Source organism: Hibiscus syriacus, unplaced genomic scaffold (assembly GCF_006381635.1).
Source record: "Hibiscus syriacus cultivar Baekdansim isolate YM2019G1 unplaced genomic scaffold, ASM638163v2 tig00110450_pilon, whole genome shotgun sequence".
Classification (NCBI taxonomy): Eukaryota; Viridiplantae; Streptophyta; class Magnoliopsida; order Malvales; family Malvaceae; genus Hibiscus; species Hibiscus syriacus.
In genome coordinates this window covers 6023381-6034783 of record NW_024062743.1, presented here as the reverse complement: position 1 = coordinate 6034783, position 11403 = coordinate 6023381, and the positions used below count along the sequence as shown (strand labels likewise).

At 33.1% G+C, this 11403-nt stretch overlaps 1 pseudogene; it reads right to left on the bottom strand.

Moving 5' to 3' along the window:
- Positions 1-305: 305 nt before the first annotated feature.
- LOC120126182 lies at positions 306-2314 on the bottom strand (annotated as a pseudogene).
- Positions 2315-11403: the final 9089 nt, after the last annotated feature.

Here is an 11403-nt window from a genome sequence, read left to right as displayed (position 1 = left end):
CTTGAAAGTTAATGTGTTCATTGATGACCCCAAGCATTGCAGTGGATTGCGTTTTATGCAAATATTGCAACAGAAGATCATAGGAATATCGTCGAAGTGATTGACAACAAATTGAACAGTAAATGAGGAAACAAATAGATTATTTTCTTATCTATTAGCAGTTACCAAAGAAACAATTTACGGCTTTTACCTGACATATCTTGATGTTAACATTAGACAAGTACGATGATTAAATATATTGTGTTTTACTAAAATTAAAATTAAGCACTTACATCATATAACAAGTAATCGCAGAACCAGGATTATTACATCTCCTGATTAAGTGAATGGTCTGTTAATGCCCTTATTTTACTCTGCCTAAGAGAACTAGCAAATTCCATCTCCTGATAGAAAAAACATCTAGGTAGCAACAATATATAAGAGAAAAATTATTCAAACCTCCAATATATAACTGTATGCTATTGCACCCATTAAAGCCAAAGTGATACCCTCACAGTTGTCAAGCTTAAGAACCATTAACATTGGTAGTCTTACAGACTTCACAAAAAGAAAATGCATCAAAATATGGCTTAACCAGACTAATTATAACTAAATTAACCATTTGCAAAAACTGACCTCAAGAGATATGTTAGGACAATATGACGAATTCAGAACATGGAGAACAAAACAAGAGCGAGCTATTTCTTGCAATGTTTCATCACTAACACACGAATAATTTGACATGTCTAAAGACTCTAATTGAGGGCAAGAAGTCACTGCGGAACCAATTGTTGCATCTGTAAGTTTGTGGCATGCACTTATATCAAGCAACTGTAAAAGGGGGCAATTAAGGGCTGCTTGTGACATATTACTACGTTTCAAGGACAAATTCTTTAATAGTGGGCACCTGCAAAAGATCAAATGTTAGCATAACGGAAGAACATATTGACATCAAAATATAATTTACAATCAAATCTAGATTTTGCTTCACCTGATGGATATACGCATCACACGGTATTTAGTTACTTTCAGATCACATAACCCAATGTTAAAGCCTCAAGATTTCTACCAATCATAAATTTTTATACACATTAATAAGAGGCTGTGCAAAATTCATTTTATTAGAACATAAATTATGTCAACAAAATATTACCGTAATGAATGGACAACTTTCATAACAAGAAGGTGCATGCTAGGAGTGCCACTCAGGTTCACTTCAGTGGCATTTGGATATCTTTGACAAATGTCATCAATTGCAAGATCAAAATGCAACGTTATTGCAGTATGACATCCAATTTCATTACATCAATGTACCATTTTCTCATGCAAAATAATATTATAATCGAATACCCATATAGTTTTCTTATCTAAAAAATAGTGTCAACTCCAAGCAATTTCTAAACTTTGTTTGGAGCACACTGTTGAAAATAAATGAGAACTAAGTAAAGATATTGAGCAAATCTGAGACTCACATTGTTCAAGAGATATATTCTAGTTTTCAAAGTTCAAACACCTCCTAAAGTCCTCATGAGCACTAGCTAATCGCCATTGCCTACAAATAATGGCAGCATTACAAAGATTACAATGATCCAAGAAAGAGAACACCTAAAAAAAAGGGAAAACAAACAAAAGGCTCAATAAGATAAAACAATACAAAAAATAATAAAAACTGAAATAGTGTAATTAATCAATATGCCTACCATATGCAATAAATCATAAGTTAGATCCATTCGAATCTCAAAATCTTCAGCTCTCAAACCACCTTCATTTTCTTCCTCATTCCCAACTTTTATATCAAAAGGATGGCCATCACTCTCATTATTCGACATGAAATTGTGATAAAATACCCCATTATTAGACGAAATTGATGAGCATTGTTTGATACTATAATCTCTCTCTCCTGATGAGTAAGAGGTGCCCTGATTGCAATATAAACTTCTCAGAATAAGTATGAAAACAGAATAAATTTCTTAAAAAAAAAGTTGTCTAGGGTAATCCAGTTAACTCACTGATAAAAGGTGTGGACTTTAGCTCGTTTGTGATGTGAATCGTGGTGTTCACAATCATTTACGGCAGCTGAAGAGGAGGCGCTAGTCTCACCGATGAAAGAACGCAGGCAGCCAACTAAATGGTGCAACATAGGATCGACCCAGTTCTCACTGTATCTCGTGGCGGTGGAATTTTCTTAAAACGACAACAACATCTCGTGTCCCTGTCGTTGACCGTTAAGGGTTCTGTTTAAGGAAACAGATAGACCGGTGGAGGTTTATTCGACGCCATCATTTGTAATATTACCCTCAATGTCGTCGACATTTGCCAATAAACCTTCCTTCATGGTTCCTCCCATGCAACTTAATCTCCTCCTTTTCCTCCACAACACCAGACTCCGCCAAGAAATCCTCCAATGTCATCATCTCGTTCGACGCCTCCTCTTTCATCGTGATCTCTTTCCTCTCACCCGATACAATTTCCCTCCAAACCTCGTCCACACTTCTCACAACATTGTTATTAAAATTCGTAAAGCTTGAACCTGAGAAGCTTTGAAATTATCCGCGGCAACATAATGAAAAGTGTACTCCGTGTTTTTCTAAATTTTTTGGATTATGACTATTAAATATGACACACATTATTGTAAGTCATAAATTGTTCAGATTTTATGAAACATGACATTTTTTATGACACATTTTTTGCAAGTCATAAATTAGCGTTTGTCATCGTTCGTGTGTCATTAACGATATATTTTCTTGTAGTGATTGAAATAGAAGAAGTTCCTTATATGTATATATTTATATTTGATTCTAGTTTCCATTGATACAAATGGAATAATTTTTAAAGGTTTATATTAATATAGAATGATATTTCTTTAAAGGTAGTGCAAACTACCAGGATATGAAATTATGACAAATTTTTGGATTTAACCAAATTAGATGCAAATGATCAAGTTAAAGCTTAGTGGTACTTATATTTTAACTTGCAAATAGAGTCTCAAAGTGAGTGCGATGCATGCATAATATTATACATGGATGTTTATACATCATTGGATAGGACTTGCGATAAGTCTACCTTAATTATATTGTCATGATATTTATGGCATTTATTATATATTTGACTTATTATAAATATATCAAAGGTTGAATATAAAATGCATTGATCACTGATCGTTACATATAATGTTTATCATGAACATATATGATATTTACCATGAATGCTATTTCAGGTATGAACTGCTCAATGTTAAAATATGATAATATATATTTCCATGGAAGGAATAAAAATAGACTATATGATCAAGTAAGTCTTTGAGGGACAGGGTATAGTTGGCATGCCATAGAGCCCAGCAGCTGTAGGTTTGATTTAGCACTATAGTGTGTAAGGACAGTTAGTGCAGGTGGTGGGCACGACCTTATGTGTCATATCCACAATACCACTAGAGTGTAAACTTAGTGCAAGTGGTGGGTACGAACTTATGTGTCATAGCACTACGATGCAGGTATTTGACTCAAATACCCAGGGTCCTCAGGGTTTAAATTGAGTTATGGTTTATTGGTTAATAAATGGTAAACAGACAAATAAGCTTACGAGCTTGTGGAATGAATGACAAGTATATTGGTAAGAAACTTGATATCCGATTATATCATGTTATTATATGGTAACATGGTTGAAATACATGTAAAGTGATCATATTGCATTGAATATTATTATTCATTTAAATTTATGTGTTGCATTGCTTTAAATATTCATATGATTGCCTCACTAAGTGTATACTTAGTGTGTGATGATTTTCACGCGTAGGAAAAAAGAGGAAAATGAGTAAGAAGATGAGCTTGGCATCAATCACCAAGGAAATATTTACAGGTAACAATGATAACATCCTATTGTGTTCTAAAAGTTCTAGCTGACATGTATACGATAATGAAATATTTGTAACTTCTTAATATAGTTAATATTAAATATAATTAATAGTAGGAATAAATATTATCGTATTAAACTATTCTTAAAAAGATTAACTTGGGTTTTAAATCAAACATTTTAGACAATCTTATTTATTTTATTAAACAGAACAGAACTGTCTATTACTGATTGAAACTAGTTTTGAATTGGTAATAAAAAATATTATATTACAATTTTTATCTGAATAATTATTTTATAATAATTGTTCAAGTTATGAAACTAGTGATATTTGAATGAAACCAAAATTTTACTCAGTTCAATTAAAGAAATATTTTGAATTTATGATGTGACATCTATAACTCGTATTGATTCGTATATACGGGTTATGGGTGTTACATTTATTGGTATCAGAGTAGTATGTTTAGCCTATTCTAGGACTAAACCGAGCTTTTTTGTGTCAAAAAGTGCATACATGCCAGTAGGATGTCATTGTTACTGATTTGGTTATTGTAAGGTTCGATTGATACCACTCATTATTAATGAAAATGGATTAGTATAATGTATGTATAAGATGTGTATCATCGATGGTTTGTAGTAAGAAATCAAACAAAATGTTTTAAATATAAATAATAATAATAATAATAATAATAATAATAATAATAATAATAATAATAATAATAATAATAATAATAATGTTGTTAGCCACAATTCTACTGTTTAGTCTAATAAGAAGATGTATTGGCACAATGGGAAGTGCCAATGTTGGATTAAGGAAAACCCTCGTTTATGCATAAATAGAGTATTGATGAAAGAATGAAACATTATACTACAATTGATCCTAAGTGATATGTGTGAGATTAACCTTTTTTTTGCTATAGTATGAGGGTGAATCGTAATTGTAGACAGTAATTGTCCGGTAAGGATTCAACATGTTGATTTATAATAGACTTGATAGAATTACCTTTCAAAGGTAATTTTTGGAATGGATTGATTAACCCTACCATGTTGCAATGAATTATCGCTTATATATATTGAATTTTATAGAACTAAAAAGTTTCGAGATATTTGTGGTAGGGAAAGAGAGTAAATTTGTTTTTAATGTGATTTTAGTATCAATTGCTATAAAGTTATTACTACTAGGTTATCAAACCTTCTTAGTAAAAGAGGTGGATAATCAAACTTTCTTAGTTAAGTTGGAAGATATTTTAACTGTTTGAGGGTATCCAAATGTATATCTATAGAAGTTACTTGGATTACCTCTAGATTGATATGTATAAAGTAAAATAGAGATGTTTCTCGGTATTGCGTTTATTTATATAGCCCATATCGAATGGCTTTAACAGAGCTCAGATAATTAAAGGCATAGTTAGTAGAATTGTTAAGAACGGGGATTTACAAGACTAAGCGTGTTATCTAAGATGCACCGATGTTATTGTGAAAAAGAAAGACGATTCTATACAAGTATGCATGGATTATCGTCCATTAAATAAGATAAAAAAGAAGAACAAGTATCCTCTTCTGAGGATTGATAATCTTTTGATCAATTAAAAGGTGCATTGATTTCTCCCTAGTCAGATCTCCTATCTGAATATTATTAGTTGAAGATGAGGAAGAAGATCTTCTTAAGAATGTTTTCAGAATTCGATATGAGCACTACGAGTTTGTTATAATGTCGTTTAGTTTACCGAATGTTCATGTGACACTTATGGATTGAATAAACCGAGTATTTTTGTTATACTTGGATTAATTGGGGTGTGTTCATTGATATTATTATGATTTGTTGTAAGACCAGGGAAGAACACGATGTCTGTTTTTGTATAGATCTTCCAACTATTCAGGAGAAAAATTGCATGCTAAGTTGACCAAGTGTAAATGTTGGTTGTCTAAGATTGTAATCCTTGGCCATGTGGACTCAGATAAGGGGATAAGAATATATATCAAGGAAGCACGAGATATAGTTGAATGATAAATTCCAAAGAATGTTTTTGAATTTTAAAAATTCTTGGGATTTGTTGGTTACTATCAAAGGTTCATAAAGAACAGTTTGACCCAATTCTGATGACATACAAAGAGTTATACCAGATATTATATGACAAGAATATAATATCACCCTATCATGTATCACCTATACAGCCTCCATATTCTAAGTGGTACAATGATAACTTGTAATGCGAATATCATGCAGGGGCTCGCAGACATGCTATTGAAAACTGCATCACATTCAAAAGAATCATTCAAAGCCTGAGAACAAAAAATATCATAAATTTTGGTGATAACGAGTAACTGAATATAGCTCAAAACCCATTGCCAAACCACGCAGGAGCAGGAATCAATGTACTTGTAGAGGAAAAAGGAAAGTAAGTTATAAAGCAAGTCAATGAGGTAAAATCACCTATGCTTTGGGTATGGATTCAAATGATCAAAGTTGGTTTATTAAGGCCTAATCCATTAGCAGAACGATTAAACATTGGAAATGTATGCCATTTTCATTGTTGCGAAGGATATGTTATACAACAATGTCCAGATTTTTGGGCTTTGGTACAAAAGCTGATGGATGACAAGGAAATATAAATTTTCAAATAAGTACCTAAAGAGGATGAAATGGATATTTGTTCCTCTAACGGATCATCTAGAGAAGTCTACAACTCTAACTATCCTCTAATTTTTAGACCAAGGACTCATGTATCATATAAAATATCTCCAAAGATGGTCATCACTTCTCCACCTCTATTCCCTTATAAAGATGACAATCAAATACCATGGAATTATGACTTTAAAATGAAGGAAACAATGGGAGGAAATGAAGAGGTAAATGAAGTTGGACATTTTACCATAAGTGGGAGATGTTATTCTAAGGAACCTGAGAAGCAAGGCCCGATTGATAAATGGAAAAAGGTTGAATTACAACTGAAATAAAATGAAACTATCATCAATGAACCTGTAACTGAAAATGAAGATATAGAATTCTTGAAGTTTCTCAAACATAGTGAATACAATATTGTTGAACAGTTGCATAAATTGTCAATTCGTATATCAGTCTTATCACTTTTATTAAGCTTAGAAGCGCATCGAATTGCCTGTAAACAAATTGGATAGGCTGATTACAAACATACAGGCTTACAATTTCCTTTCCTTTTCTGAAGATGAAATTCCTTCTGAGATGAGTGGCAGCCCTAAAGCCCTGTATATTACGGTTAAGTGAAAAGGACATATCTTATCTCGAGTGTTAGTAGATAATGGCTCAGCTTTGAACATAATTCCATTAGTAACTTTGAAGAAATTACCAATTGACAGCACAATCATGAGAAATAGTCAGAGTATTGTCCGAGCTTTTGATGGAACCAAGAAAGAAGTATTGGGAAAAATCGACATTCCTTTAACCATTGGTCCAACTATATATGAGATAGAATTCCTTGTAATGGATATTATACCCACCTATAATTGTTTACTGGAAAGACCATGGATTTACCAAGCAGGGGCAGTTCCATCCACGTTACACCAAAAGGTAAAATTTGTAATAGATGGTAGGCTGATATGTCTTAATGCTGAAGAAGACGTCATTGATTCAATCTCTGCCACTTCTGCATATGTTGAATTGGATGAAGAAGCTATTGAGTGCTCTTTCAGATCGTTTGTCACCTTATGGGGAACGTTTTGTTATAAAGTAATGCCATTTGGACTAAAGAATACAGGGGTAACATATCAAAGGGCTATAGTAACATTATTTCATAATATGATGCATAAAGAGATAAAAGTTTATGTTAATGATATGATTGTCAAAGCCAACTCAGAGAAGGAACATGTTGAGAATTTGAGAAAGCTTTTCCAAAGATTAAGAAAATGTCAATTAAAGCTTAACCCCAATAAATGCACATTCGGGGTGACATCTAGCAAACTCTTGGGATTTGTCGTAAGCCAAAAAGGAATTGAAATAGATCTAGATAAATTCAAAGCTATTCAAGGTTTGTCACCCCTACGAATACAAAAGGAGGTTCGAGGATTTTTGGGTAGACTAAATTTTATAGATTGATTTATTTCACAGCTAACTGAGAAATGTGATCCTATTTTTTGCCTCCTTAGAAAGAGTGATTCTGGGACATGGAATGAATAATGTCAAGAAGCTTTTGAGACAGTTAAGAAATATCTATCAAGTACCCCAATCTTGGTACCACATATCCCAAAAAAACCCTTAATTCTTTATTTATCGGTCTGGGAAAATTCAATGGGGTATGTATTAGGACAATATGATCAAACTACGAAAAAAGAGAGAGCTATTAATTATCTCAGTAAGAATTTCACTGAATGTGAAACTAGATATTCTCTAATTGAAAATTTGTGATGTGCTTTGGTATGGACCACTCAAAGGCTTAGGTAGTACATGTTATATTACATTACATGGCTTATATCTAGATTTGATCCTTTAAAGTATCTAATGGATGTACCGACAATATCTGGAAGGTTAGCTCATTGGCAAATTCTGTTGTCATAATTTGACATTCAATATGTCAGTCAAAAAGTAGTAAAAGGGAGTGCAATAGCTTAATTTATTGCAAGTAGAACTTCTCAATAATATGAGCCAATATATTTTGATTTTCCTGATGAGGATTTGATCAGTGGAAGAATCAGTTATATTCACCAATGAATATTGAAAGTTGACTTTTGATGGTGCTTCAAATGCTTTGGGGCATGGAATTGGGGTAATTTTGGTCTTACCAGAAGGAAAGCATTATCCGTTTACCAGCCGACTTAATTTTGATTGCACAAACAATATGGCTGAGTTTGAGGCATGTATTTTGGGTCTTAGGGCTGCTATTGAACGTAAAATAAAAATGCTCAAGGTATATAGAGATTCAGCTCTGGTAATTTACCAAATTAAAGGAGAATGGGAGACAATAGATTCTAAGCTTGTAAAATACCACAAATTGGTTCTAGAACTCATCAAAGAATTTGAAGAAGTGACTTTCAATTACCTTCCCAGAGAATAAAATCAAATGGCAGATGCTTTGGCAACTTTGGCAGCATTTAAGGCAGATGAGTATTCAATCATGATGCCTATTGAAATACAAGCTTATGAATATCCAGCTCATTGTTTTAACATTGAAGAGGAATAAGAAGAGAAACCATGGTATCATGGTATCTTGCAATATATAAGATAACAGAGTTATCCTGAACAAGCAATCAAAAATGATAAGAGAACTATCCGAAGAATGGCATTAGGATATATACTTGATGGTGAAATCCTATACAAAAAGAGCATGGATCAAGTCTTATTGAGATGTGTGGATACCAAAGAAGCCAAAACAATTCTTGAAGAAGTGCACGAAGGAGTATGTGGTACTCATGCTCTTGGGCATACAATGACTAGGCAAATTATGAGATTTGGATACTGTTGGTCAACCATGGAAACTGATAGCATTAATTATGCCCGAAAGTGTTACAAGTGTCAAATTTATGGAGACAAGAAGCACACTCCTCATCATTTGCATGTAATCACAGCTCCTTGGCCATTCTCTATGTGGGGCATAGATGTTATTGGGCAAACTTTTCCCAAAGCCTCAAATGGCCATCACTTCTTTTTTGTAGCAATAGACTATTTTACCAAATGGGTAGAAGCATATTCTTATGTGAACATTACTCAGTCCACAATATGTAAATTCTTGAAAAAAGAAATAATTTGTCGATATGGTCTGCCAGAAAGGATTATTACTGACAATGCTTTGAAATTAAACAACAAGATGATGAAATTGGTCTGTGAACAGTTCCAGATAAAGCATCATAATATCACCACTTATCGCCCAAAGATGAACGGAGCGGTTGAAGTAGCTAATAAGAATATCAAGAGGCTTATAGAGAAGATGATTGAAACTTATAAAGATTGGCATGAGAAACTACCATTTGCCCTGTTAGCGTATCGAACTTCAGTACGAACATCAACTGGGGCAACTCTATTTTCATTAACCTATGGGATGGAAGCAGTTTTACCTATTGAGGTAGAAATTCCCTCACTATGAGTTTTATTAGAAATAAAGCTAGGTGAGGTAGATTGGGTACAAACTAGATATGACCAGTTGAATTTGATTGAAGAAAAGAGAATGAAAGCTATTTTTCATGGTCAGATGTACGAAAAGCGAATGATATGATCACATGATAAGAAAGTTCGTCTCCAGGAATTCTACGAAGGAGATCTCATACTCAGAAGGATTCTACCTTTTCAGAAGGATTTCCGGGGAAAATGGATGCCAAATTGGGAAGGACCTTATGTTGTAAAAAAGGTTTTTTCTGGAGGAGCTTTAGTCCTTGCTGAAATGGATGGGCCATAATTACCTTACCAAGTGAATTCTGATGCGGTTAAAAGATATTTTGCTTGAAAGAAAAAGAGAATTCAAGATGAAAACCTAAACAAAGAATATTTTGGAACCAAAGGATGATTTGAGTAATTCAGGGCTCATATTTCCTTAATCTTAGGGTAACAACATCGATTGTTGTTCAACATTATGATTAATGACAAGTTTTAGTATTGGAGATTTGGTGGTATAAAAAGGAGTTCCACACCTTCATCATAATTTAAAATCCTTTTGACATAAGCTACGCTCGAATCACTTTGTGGCGTGCCAGTTCAAAAGCATTTGTGCTATTGGTGTTTGAGGATGCATACTTTATCTTTTACAAGTAAAAGTTTGCCATGTAAATTCTTTGCATGAATAAAAAGAAACATTTTGTTGTTAATTCTTTTTACAAACATCTTTCTTTGAAAATTTAAAACATGTAGTCTAATTTGAAGTACGTAAAATCATGGTGTATTATCATGGAAAAAAAGTTTTTTTTGAAGAATACAAGTATTCTGAGTCTAACAATGATTTTAACATATTTGTCATTAATTGAATGATTTGTCACTTTTACTGGTGGAATTAAGAAGAACAAAAACAGGTTCAGGTTTGACCAAAAAGAATCAAGGTGGTCAGCTAAGATAAAAGTATTATGTTTACTACACCCATGACGAGACTAAGTCAAGAATGGACAGTAAAAAGGGGTCCTCTTTTGAAGAAATAGAAAATACCCTAAAACTTTGTCATTGCACACATTTTAAGGCATAAATAGGATCATGACATTCATAAATGCATGATAGCAAACACAATGTTACATCTACAGGTTTCTCAGAAGAAGGCCGAAGGTCTAAGATATTGGAATTTTGAAATATGAGTAATCAATTCAAAATCCGTAAAAAGAGGGATATCCAAAGATTGCATGAGTCTAGTATTCACGAAAGAGTAGTGGAACAAGTTCTTTCCAATGTTGCAGATTTGATCTTCACGGAAGAGTAGTGGAATCAAATCAAATTCGAATCTGATCTTCACAAAAGTGTAGTGAAACAGATTCTTTTCAAGTCAACCTTTACAGAAGAGTAGTGAAGTAACTCAACCTCGAATCTGATCTTCACAAAAAAGTAGTGAAACAAATTCTTTTCAAGTCAATCTAGCCTTCACAAAAGAGTAGTGAAGTAAGAATAGATCAAAAGTTCGATCTCCATGGAAG